This window comes from Xenia sp. Carnegie-2017, unplaced genomic scaffold, assembly GCF_021976095.1.
Source record: "Xenia sp. Carnegie-2017 unplaced genomic scaffold, XeniaSp_v1 HiC_scaffold_20, whole genome shotgun sequence".
Lineage (NCBI taxonomy): Eukaryota > Metazoa > Cnidaria > Anthozoa > Malacalcyonacea > Xeniidae > Xenia > Xenia sp. Carnegie-2017.
The window spans coordinates 7,875,473-7,885,353 of NW_025813483.1; positions in this window are offsets into that span (position 1 = coordinate 7,875,473).

Here is a 9,881-nt window from a genome sequence, read left to right on the forward strand (position 1 = left end):
AAATTTTGTTAAAATGTAACTTAGGAAGTCCTTAAAATAGGCTTGGGCTGCTTTAAATACTTGGGAATGCTGCGTCTCACTAATGTCTCCATCATTGAGAAGTTGTTGAAGCTTGATTTTTTGTGGTAAAGCCCATAAAAATTGTATGCTCTGGCTTATAAATCTTGGGATCATTCAAATTCAGTTCTGTAACTGGTGTGTCCTTTAGAACATATGGATTAATAATCCTGTTGGCCAGAGACCGTGCCAGTTGTATGGTGGAATCATGGTGCATGTGAATGATAGGCTCCTCAGATTGCAATAGTTTGTTGAAGGTGTTGAAAAGTGGAAATGATGCATGGTGAACTAGAAGAGCAATTTCTGTTAGAGGATTATTGAAAGCATCTCGAAGCCTTGAAAATCTTTGGTCAGCAAACCCTTCACTTAGAAAGTACGACTTGAGTCCACTGTACTTTTCAAGTGTTCGCTGTACACACCTTTCCAACGAAAGCCACCTTGTTGAGACATGTTTCAATATTTTGGAATACTCATGTCCACAATACTTCATATATTCAAGTAATATCTCTTTTCTCTTGGTGCTTTTTTCAAACCAGTAGTAGAGGTCAATGTGCAAATCTTCAATGTTCACTCCAATTACTTTTGCAAAAGAGTCATGGCCATTACTGGCCGCTATGTGCGCCAGATGGCAGGGGCAACCACTAACAAAAATATCTGGATTTCTTTGCTTACACCAAGATGCGAAGGAATTGTTCTTTCCAATCATGGAGATAGTGTTATCGACACTAAGGCTTACTGCATTGGCCCAAGGGATACTGTCAGCCCTGAACTTCTCCTCAACAGTATTAAAGATTTCTTCTGCTTTGGATGCATCACGACCAGCTGTGACACACATGTCATAGAAGTGGTTTGTCACACATTTTGACTTGTCCATATCAAACAGTTTTATCGTCACTGGATTCATTTTCTTGACATCAATGTCACTGGATCCGTCAATTCCAAGACTAAATGGGTGAGTTTTGCAGTGTTCAACTATGTATTGATGGCAGTGGGGTCCCATAACCTTATTCATAATTGCAGTTGTTTTTGTTGCATTGCAGGCATATGACTGAGCAATTTTGCTGTCTGGGAAAATAGTTTTAAAGAGTGGTCCAAGATGCCCTGCTGTAGCAATTGGTAAATTATGTTGTATCAAGAAATTTGTAACCATTACCTCTGCTTTTATGACATCTGTTGATGTAGAGCTGGCTACTTTGAAAAACTGTGAAATTTGTTTGCTTGTTTTCGACTGTGCAACAACCATTTTGTGCGATTCTCTTTCACAATGGACTTTAACATCTCTTAATCCTTGGTGATCGCACCGAACACGTTTATTGCAAGGAACACACCAAAATGAATATGCATCGCTTTGAACACGTTTAACTGGATACGCACGTTCTCATTCTGTGTTGAACTTGGTTTTATATTTCGCTGCACCTCTGTCTTTTCCTTTTGTGTTTGAAACTGAACCTCTCTCTTCTTGATCGTCGGATATATATTCATTAGGTTCATCCGCAACTTCCGCCATTTTAAAAACGTGATAAAATGTGAGAGACTGGTAATGATGACCTAATTTGGAACAAGTACTCTATATATGGCCATAGTCCAAGGGTCTCCAAGCTTTACAGCTAGAGGGCCACATGAACTTTCATCCAGCATGTTGAGGGCCGACGAACCGTATACCGCTGGTCAAAGAGCGAAAATTTTAATAAAACGAAGTACTTTTTAAAATAGACAGGTTTCGACATCTCATGATGCCATCTTCAGTATAAGTGAAATAATCAATGATACAAGGTTTATATAAAAGTAATATGATACATAAATGACAACAATAAAAAGGAAATAAGATACATTGGCGAAACTTCGCGCCATTGATCCACCAGAATCAGGGAACATACCACAACAGACAAAAACTCTCACATCTACCGACACCTTCTTAAATCTCACTTATATAAAACCAATTATTCACCCTCTTGCTTCAAAATGATCGGCACTTCCGACACCTCATTCTCCCTTAAAATCAAAGAAGCACTGCACATTAACAAAACTAACCCTGACCTCAATGTGCAAGTTTTCAAATTCAATACAATATTTATAATACGCTCGGACGCTCCCCGAGCTATATAATTTTATCTTATTTCCTTTTTATTGTTATAATTTATGTATCATATTACTTTTATATAAACCTTGTATCATTTATTATTTCACTTTTACTGAAGATGGCATCATGAGATGTCGAAACATGTCTATTTTAAAAAACTTGTCACGTATATTAAATGCGCAAAACGAAGCACATTTCACAAGCTTCATCAGTTCAGAAAATATTTATTCAAAATTTAAAGGCTAAATTTCAACCAAGAGTAATATCATAACAAAATCACAATTAGTCTGTTTAGTTTTCTCAATGTGAGTGGTGAAATTGGCTTTCTTAAGTGTCTCTGCGGGCCGGATTGAGAGTCCCAACGGGCCGCACCTGGCGCAATCTTTACCGCATCTAAATAGCTAGGTAATGGTTTGCTAAATTTAACTACGGATTAGCACAGAATTGGCGCAAGAAACGCCAAAAATGAAATAATACAACAAAAAATATGTTCTGTCAGCTTGCGCCACTATTTATCGTGAGATTTTTCTGTCTTGTCGTGAGACCGTGAGATTGAACTGAATACCGTGAGTCTCACGACAAAATCGTGAGACTTGAGAGGTCTGAAATTGTAAATGCTTAGAAAAGACGATCTCGCGAGCGACATTTCAGTCATTGATGTTCAAAAGAAAGCCAACATTGTTTTGAGTTTTATCAGCAGAAATTTACATCGAAAATCGTAAGACAAGTGAAGTGCATGCATGAATGTAATATATCAAAGTCAATTTATGCGAGTGTGTGATGCGATTTATGTCAATATGGCGTATGGTAAGCATATTGATGCTTCTAAAATTGTTGTTGCCGAAGGACTTTTAGCTATGATTTCTTTAGTGCTTGGGAAATCGTGGCCGTTATATGGCAGCGAAATCCTACATTCCTGCAAATATATTTCAATGGACAAAAAATCTGTAGCCATAAGGCGCCATACTATTATTTACTTTATCATAAACAAATGTTTGAGGCTTTTCAGATTATGATCATTGATCATTCAATCATTGGACAGTTATACTACATATTGTTTAAGATTTGAGAAAACTAACATTGATTACATGAGAAGCTGTTTACTATAACCTGTGATTTTGAGTCTTCTGATCCATGAAGCTTTTTATTTTGACATTTTGACTGGAATGGTATTAAACCTGAGTATTTCACATACATGAAATGTTGTCCCATGTCACATATTGTCCCCTTTTCTAACTTTTCAAAATTTTCTAACACCTCATGTAGAGATGTAAAGGTGTGTTAATCTACGGCTCATACCAGATTGTTTGCCATAAATTCCAAAGGGCTATTGATGTATGAAAAGTATTTTCTATGAAGTAAAAATGCCCTCCTATGTATGCAGATAAACCTTGAAATTTGGCAAAACAGCAAAGTATTTTTCATGATCACTAGGTAAGTTTTTTGATGATTATTATAATTTATAAACTAAATTATTTCAGATTTACATTTAAACGAGCTTTGATCATATGAAAATATATTTATCATAACCAGTAAGCATGACACATGAACCAATTTTAACATTCATGTAATTATATAATTAAAGACATGTTGGTTACATTCTGTTTGTATTTGCAAATACAATGCTACTAGTGATTGCTATATAGCACACCTTGCATATACTTACAGAAGATAATAGTCTAGTGACATGCCTAATAAACATTTATGGCATTGAGCTGTCCTTAACTGCAAATTTTCACTCTGATAACTTTTGCTTAATCTTTGGCAGAAAAAAATTTCTAACTTAACTCATTACATAGAGGTTTGAATGGGGATCTCTAGGGGGGTCTATGCCTGACAACTTGGTAGAAATTTTTAAAGACTATATGACTATATCTGTTTTTGAATAGCATTATTGTAAAATAAATTTTACGTTCCTAGACATGCTAATGAGCCATATATTTGGCATGATAATGAGCCTAAATATTTGGCAAAACATTCAAGTATTGTTCACTTCATTTTTTTGAAAAAAACGTAAGCAAAATGTGTTGTTTACGCAAAAATGATGCCTACAAAATACATTTTGTATTGCTCTAAAACGCTGAAAATGGCATTTTCAAGGCTCTGAAATTCAAAATTTATCAGGGGAGAATGCCTCAGACCCCCCCAGCTGCGAACCTCCCACGTTTTATGACTGATATTTGAAAAATCCTAGATCCGCCTCTGGTCAGTGGGGGAGAGGGAAGACAAAGATTGATAGTGAGAGAGGAAGAAACGAACAAACTGGAAGATCTTCGAGATTTAGGTTTTTTCACAAGAACCTTATACTTATAAATTTCTCGCAGTTCTCCTCTCCGTTGAAGGCTAAATGCTTGTTTCTAACCTATGCAAAACAGAAATGACTGACACAAACTCAACCAATTGGTTGCATCAGTTTTATTTGTCGCTACCAACAGTGAAAGAGAATGGTTATAGTCGGAATCGTCGAACCAGACAACCTAAACAATTCACTACTGAGTTAAAGAAATACGTAGCTGCAGAAGTTTAATTTCTTGTCACGCATTCTAAGGGATAATAATTCAGGGCTTGGGAAGCCGTGGGTGTCCGGGTCCGAAAACCCACTACTTTGGAGCGTGGTGCCTTTTATATGAAGGACACCACAAATTTATTCCTTGCTGTAGCGTATGTAGAATGTTGAATGCATGGGTTTTATATTTGTACCAAATACTCAAAATATTGAACGGATCCTTTGCACTGCCATGATGCAGTTATTATAAATTTACATTAACCAGGAACTGCCTGCGAGCGAGATTTAATGAAAACTACAACATTTCACTCATCAATATGTTATATGTTACTAGGCTTGGCTACTAAGTACGCTTGATAAAACAAATATGAAAAACAGTAATTTCGCAAGCAATTGCAAGCGAACAAAACAAAGTTTTATTTCTTTTAAAAATCAAATCAAGCAAAAAGGAAATCATGGAAAATCAAAAAATAATTATGTGGACAAAGAATTATTCGATGAAAGTTCTCCTGTGCCTATTCCCTTCCTTCAAGATATTCAATGCTTCCAAGATAGAAATTTCATTCTCTTACTGACACGTGAATTCTGCAACAACTTTGTAACCAACGTTGGTATGAACACATAGGAAGAATAATGGTAGTGCATATTTTGTATTTTTGTATGTTGCATCAAATAAGGTCAGGTCACTTCCATATCTCAGTAAGAGATTTCGTTGCCATTGCTCTTGATGGACGAAAAGAAAATTATTTCCTTCTCTACAATTCACAGGATTCCCGAAAAAGTTTGGTTTGCCTTCACGGGTACGCAGAAAGAAGTTTGACGTTTCTAATGACAATTTCCACGCGTCTATCTTTCGTAGCAGGGATTCCTGCTCGTCGTTGACTTCTTTTGTCGAGGCAACAGCTATAGCCACGTGATTACGTATATCTTTGGTTGTTGGATAATATCGACGATTTGTCATTTTGGGCTTTGTGTGCTCTGGTGTACTAGCAAACAAATCATTTTGTACGAATTCTTCAAGAAAACGTTTGACTTCTGGAATCGCTGTTATATTTTTGTTTGCTAGTTTGCGAATTCGTTCCACGATTCTTTGTCTACGATTTGGTTGACCAGTGCATATTCTCCAACTGGATAGTTAACATGCTCTATACTTAAGCGTACTTTTATGTAGTGTCGAGAAGATTTTAATAATGTCTCGCCAAAAGAAATCTTTTCTTTAGCTCTATTAATTTTTCTCTTTGGCTGTTCTAAAGCTCGGGGACAAAAAACTGCCTGATAATTCAAATTCATCGTAAATATTTATGTGACGTAGTTGAATGACGGCTGGGCAATTTAGTTTTCGCGTTCCTTGAAATTTGAGTCGATAGTTCTTTCCATAATTATGGTCGTCTGATGATCTTGGTTTCCAGCCACCTCTTGATTTCTTAGTGATAAAAAGACAAACGAAACTTAAAATTCTACAAATATACATATATAATGTTCAATAGTAAGCTTTAAAGACCTATGACATCCTGACATTAAGTGATGAAAATAATTTCAGCTTTTGTAACGTAAACTATAAATACCTTTTCTGATCCATGTACGCACTGCCTGGTTTCTGCTGCAATGATTGTAAATGGCCTGCGAAAATGATAAATTGGAATATTTCCACGCTTATGTTCAAATATTGGATTGTCTGAGAAAGTCCATATTTGTTTCTATGTATGTGTGATAATGATTTCCAATTGCTAACATTGCCAACATGCAACCCCCCCCCTCCCAACCCCTAACCTAAAGCTATGGCAGGGGGAACGAGTTAATAGGAGAACTATTTAAAATTATGTTATTTATACACCATTGCCATAGCACGTTTGTACTTACCTATTTCAGAATATCTCTTATGTCCTTGGGGTCGAAAATGTGACTCTGACGTAACAAAGTATGTGGAGCTAATTGCTGAGAATTGCTCGATAATTTCTTCGTAATTTTCATCTACGTAACCATAACAGCGATTCCATCGATGTAAAAATTTTCTAGTTCTTGCAAAATTCGATTTCTTTATCGATTATAATACCGTTGCCTGTCATGCTAGGATTCACTTAGAACTTGACAATTCTTCTTTACTAGCGAAAAGTTTCTTACACCTTTGCGAATACTGTTTTTAACTTTTTTACACTTTTGCACTACATGCGAGGCTTTATATTGTAGTTAAATTAGGTGCAGGTTTTGCAAGACGGAAAACGTTCTTGAAACTTAAGTGTAATAACGTGGTTACGAGTGTCAAGTACACCAGTTTTAATTTCGCGTATGAGTAATACTAGGTAGGCTATTTCCAAAAACTTTAACAGATAGTTCTAGATAAGTGCAGCGCACGTTATGTATTCAGTGCACTTATAATAGCGCATAATGCGCACGGTAAAGTAGGATAGGCTATTTCCGATGATGTTTATAGATATTTCTAGATAAAGTAATTAAACACGTTGGTCACTGCTCATGCTAATAATAACGCATAATACGCAATGTGTGTAGGCATAAGCATGTAGCAGTGTAGATAACATATAATATTATTGCTACACATATGGTGTAGCTTATTGCTATACACATAATATAGCAATAAGAAATAATTATTTCTAGCAGTGTAGATAACAATGCGACAAATGACTTCTTGCATAATGCATTAAAAATATTTCCGCATTTTATAAAGCATAAAAATATGTTGTGTTGTCACTACTGATAGGTATATTCCACTGGATAACGCACCATGTATAAAATATAATATGATGATTGAAGCCGGAAGTTAGCTCATCTGATTATGACCTTCGTGGTGTGTATCGGTCCCACTTTATTATACTTTTGTATTACGAAATCACGGTTTTGCGTTTTAATCGTTCTACAAACTTTTGATTCGAGCAAAATTTTGTAAAGAGACAGAAAAACCGGCAAAGATATTTAATCCTAAAAAGTTTGTCTTCTTGGCTTTATAATGACAGAAATATAAGATGGTACAAGGTCGGCCTGCATTGTTTTAAAACAAACTGGAGATTATATGATGCTGCTCCTTCTTAAAAAATGTAGAAATATTACAGAGTCCTACTACTGCTACCAAAATTTCATCTGCAATGACGTTTATGGAAGATTGCTAAAAATTTACTTATTTATCAACACTTTGTTATTCACATCGCTAATATCATAATCACTTCAAATTACGTCTTTATTATATCAGTGAAGAAACAAAACAAATCGACATAGAAAAATAATCAGAAAGAAATTCTGATGAACAATAGTAAGTTGAAAACGGTATCATCAAACTCTACGAGATGTACATCATCAAAATATGCGAATTAAAGTACCTCTGTTATCATTAAGCGAAGCAAAGTTTTCAACCAGTTTCTATGTGAACAACTTCAATATAGATGAATATGTTGAAGACATGAATACCTTTGTTCTAACTTTGTTGTAAATTTGTATTCATCTTCTAAAAATGCTTCTCACGGCTGAAATTGTCCTCGTCATCTTCAACTTTCAAATTTCAATACAACTTGCCATCTTATTTTACAGTCGTTACAAAGCCAAAAAAACAGAGCTTCAGGGTTAAAACTCTCTACAATAGTATAAGGACTGCCAGTTCTGGCCCACTTCACAGTTTGAGAAGGTATACACAAATCTAAGCGCCCCAGCCCTAGTTCGCGTACGTGGTTCACATACATAGTAAGCACATAGGTCGGCACAAAAATCAGAAGACAGCGAAGGCGCCCCCGGCTCGACACCCCTCATCGGCCGTGGGTCATTTGAAGAAAGACGATTCACAGCGTTTATCCAGACGTACGAACACTCATGAGGCGGGGCAAAAAGACTTGTGCGTGGGTGAAGGTCCACACTAGAGAACCATGTGGAAAGTCATGTATGGGGAAGTATTGCGAAGTGCATCCGCAACAAATCCGGCGTGGCTCACCGGTGCCGGTCCCATGTCGGGGTTGTAATATCAGCACGCAGACAGAGGTGCAACGATGCGCAGATTGTGGCCAGCAAGCCGGAAAAGCTCGCCTTCGTAGAAAAGAGGCCCGAGCACGAAGGCAGTTTAGCCTGGTCCTCCGCGAGGTGGATGCCGGGAATTTCCATTGAAAGAAGGACGCATGGTAGGTTAGATTCACTGATTTTTCATTGTATGCTAGGCTACATCCATTTAGAGAAGAGTGTACGATAGGTTATATTCATTGATATGGATAGTGTCAAGAAAGCTCTCCGACCACATGAACAAGGCGTAGTCAGCGTAGACGCGCTGAACGCTTTTCTTAAGGCGCTTCAACCACCCGCTGCCCCAGCGCCCACGCCAAGAAAGCAAACCACGACGCCCCATAAGGCCTCCTACCCAACCACCCACCATCTGAGAGCCTGGAAAATGCAGGTGCCTATTTCCATTTAGGGGCTGGTGCGGCTACCGTATGAATTGCCGCTTTGGACAGAATGGGGAGCAGGAAGTGACGTTTAAAAGGGTGTTTTTAATAAGAGAAAAGACGAATTGTTGTAGTTGAATCTTGTACGTGGGACCAAACGGTCCTTAAAGTAAATTAAAGACAGTAATTTGAAAATAATAAAATTGTAATTTGATTTATTCCCAAGTAGTATGACGACTTGATAGTCACATATTTTATATAATATAAATATGTGTAACATACAAAAGTTTAAAAAAATTCTATCGTGTAGTTTTTTATTTATAAGGCTTTGTTTGTTAAAGAACCGGAATTCTTAACTTAATTATGCAAGATTATATTACGCGCATTTGAGTCATCCAAGTTTGTCGATGTTTTTCTACTATTTATATTTTTGAGCACTTTCTAAAGTTTGGATATATTTTGGACAATATAAATTCTATGATATACTTGAGTTTAAAAAATTCTACCTTGTAGTTTTTTAGCTATAGAGCTGTTTGTCGAATGTGGTGCCAACTTCACAGTTTATACCAGAGTACATTCTTAATAAATTTTATTCCTTTTATATTTTTGTGCACTCTCCAGATTTTTAATATATTTTAGACAATATAATTATCTATATTCTGGCTAGGTTTAAAAAAATTCTACTGAGTAGTTTTTAAATTATACGCTAAATAAGAGAAATGAAAAGTACACTGTAACATAAAGCTTAGTGTTTTCTTTAATTGCTTGACTTTTATACTTTTTTGTGATGTTTAAGGACAGTAAAATAGTAATAAGAAGTTAAGAATTGTTTTTTACTTTTGTATTTGATGGAAAACGTGTTTTG